We start from the raw sequence: 3,119 nt of genomic DNA, 5'->3' as shown, positions 1-3,119 counted from the left end.
TATTCGATTCCATTCCATTCCATTGCATTCCATTGCATTCCATTCCATTCCATTCCATTCCATTCCATTCCATTCCATTCCATTCCATTCCACTCCACTCCATTCCATTCCATTCCATTCCGTTCTACTCGGGTTGATTCCATTCCATTCCGGTCCGTTCCGTTCCGTTCCGTTCCATTCTACTCGGGTTGATTCCATTCGATTCCATTCCATTCCATTCCATTCCATTCTACTCGAGTTGATTCCATTCCATTCCGTTCCGTTCCGTTCTACTCGGGTTGATTCCATTCCATTCCATTCCAAACCAATACATTCCATTCTACTCGGGTTGATTCCATTCCATTCCATTCCATTCCATTAAATTCCATTCCATTCCGTTCTACTCGGGTTGATTCCATTCCATTAAATTCCATTCCATTCCATTCCATTCCATTCCATTCCACTCCATTCCATTCCATTCCATTCCGTTCTACTCGGGTTGATTCCATTCCATTCCTTCCCCTTCCATTCCATCCCATTCCATTCCATTCCATTCCATTCCATTCCATTCTATTCGATTCCATTAAATTCCATTCCATTCCATTCCAATCCATTCCTTTCCATTCCATTCCATTCCATTCCATTCTATTCGATTCCATTCCATTCCATTGCATTCCATTGCATTCCATTCCATTCCATTGCATTCCATTGCATTCCATTCCATTCCATTCCATTCCATTCCATTCCATTCCATTCCATTCCATTCCGTTCTACTCGGGTTCATTCCGTTCCGTTCCGTTCCGTTCCGTTCCGTTCCATACCATTCCATTCCATTCCATTCCAATTCATTCCATTCCTTTCCATTCTATTCCATTCCATTCCATTCCATTCCATTCCATTCCTTTCCTTTCTACTCTGGTTGATTCCATTCCATTCCATTCCATTCTATTCCATTCCGTTCTGTTCCGTTCCGTTCCGTTCTACTCGGGTTGATTCCATTCTATGCCATTCCATTCCATTCCATTCCATTCCATTCCATTCCATTCCACTCGGGTTGATCATTCCATTCCATTCCATTCCATTCCAATCCATTCCATTCCATTCCATTCCGTTCTACTCGGGTACTTTCCATTCCATTCCGTTCCGTTCCTTTCCGTTCCATTCTGTTCCATTCCATTCCATTCCATTCCATTCCATTCCATTCCATTCCGTTCTACTCGGGTTGATTCCATTCTATTCCATTCCATTCCCTTCCATTCCATACCATTCCATTCCATTCCATTCCAATTCATTCCATTCCTTTCCATTCTATTCCATTCCATTCCATTCCATTCCATTCCATTCCATTCCGTTCTACCCGGGTTGATTCCATTCTATTCCATTCCATTCCATTCCATTCCATTCCATTCCATTCCATTCCGTTCTACTCGGGTTGATTCCATTCTATTCCATTCCATTCCATTCCATTCCATACCATTCCATTCCATTCCATTCCAATTTATTCCATTCCTTTCCATTCTATTCCATTCCATTCCATTCCATTCCATTCCATTCCTTTCCTTTCTACTCTGGTTGATTCCATTCCATTCCATTCCATTCTATTCCATTCCGTTCTGTTCCGTTCCGTTCCGTTCTACTCGGGTTGATTCCATTCTATTCCATTCCATTCCATTCCATTCCATTCCATTCCATTCCATTCCATTCCACTCGGGTTGATCATTCCATTCCATTCCATTCCATTCCAATCCATTCCATTCCATTCCATCCCGTTCTACTCTGGTAGATTCCATACCATTCCAATCCATTCCATTCCGTTCTAGTCGGGTAGATTCCATTCCATTCCATTCCATTCCATTCCATTCCATTCCATTCCATTCCATTCCATTCCATTCCATTCCCTTCCACTCCGTTCTACTTGGGTTCATTCCATTCCATTCCGTTCCGTTCCATTCCGTTCCGTTCCGTTTCATTCCATTCCATTCCATTCCATTCCATTCCATTCCGTTCTACTCGAGTTGATTCCATTCTATTCCATTCCATTCCATTCCATTCCATTCCATTCCATTCCATTCCATTCCATTCCATTCCATTCCATTCCATTCCGTTCTACTTGGGTTGATTCCATTCTATTCCATTCGACTCCATTCCATTCCATTCCATTCCATTCCATTGCATTCCATTCCATTCCAGTCCCTTCCAATCCATGCCATTCTACTCGGGTTGATTCCATTCCATTCCATTCCATTCCATTCCATTCCATTCCATTCCATTCCATTCCGTTCCATTCGATTCCATTCCATTCCATTCCATTCCATTCTAATCCATTATATTCTACTCGGGTTGATTCCATTCCATTCCATTCCATTCCATTCCATTCCATTCCATTCCACTCCACTCCATTCCATTCCATTCAATTCCGTTCTACTCGGGTTGATTCCATTCCATTCCGGTACGTTCCGTTCCGTTCCGTTCCATTCTACTCGGGTTGATTCCATTCGATTCCATTCCATTCCATTCCATTCCATTCTACTCGAGTTGATTCCATTCCATTCCGTTCCGTTCCGTTCTACTCGGGTTGATTCCATTCTATTCCATTCCATTCCATTCCATTCCATTCCATTCCATTCCATTCTACTCGGGTTGATCATTCCATTCCATTCCGTTCGATTCCATTCCATTCCATTCCATTCCAATCCATTCCATTATACTCTGGTTGATTCCATTCCATTCCATTCCATTACACTCCATTCCACTCCACTCCAATCCATTCCAATCCATTCCATTCCATTCCATTCCATTCCATTCCATTCCATTCCATTCCATACCATTCCATTCGACTCCATTCCATTCCATTCCATTCAATTCCATTGCATTCCATTCCATTCCAGTCCATTCCATTCCGTTCTACTCTGGTTCATTCCGTTCCGTTCCGTTTAATTCCGTTCCACGCGGGTTGATTCAATTCCATTCTATTCTATTCCATTCCATTCCATTCCATTCCTTTCCATTCTACTCGGGTTGATTCCATGCCTTTCCGTTTCGTTCCATTCCGTCCCATCTCGACCCGTCCCGTCCCGTCCCATCCCGTCCCATCCCGTTCCGTTCTGCTCGGGTGGTTTCCGTTCCATTCCGTTCCGTTC

Source organism: Gorilla gorilla, chromosome Y (assembly GCF_029281585.2).
Source record: "Gorilla gorilla gorilla isolate KB3781 chromosome Y, NHGRI_mGorGor1-v2.1_pri, whole genome shotgun sequence".
Lineage (NCBI taxonomy): Eukaryota > Metazoa > Chordata > Mammalia > Primates > Hominidae > Gorilla > Gorilla gorilla.
This window is presented reverse-complemented; position numbering follows the sequence as displayed.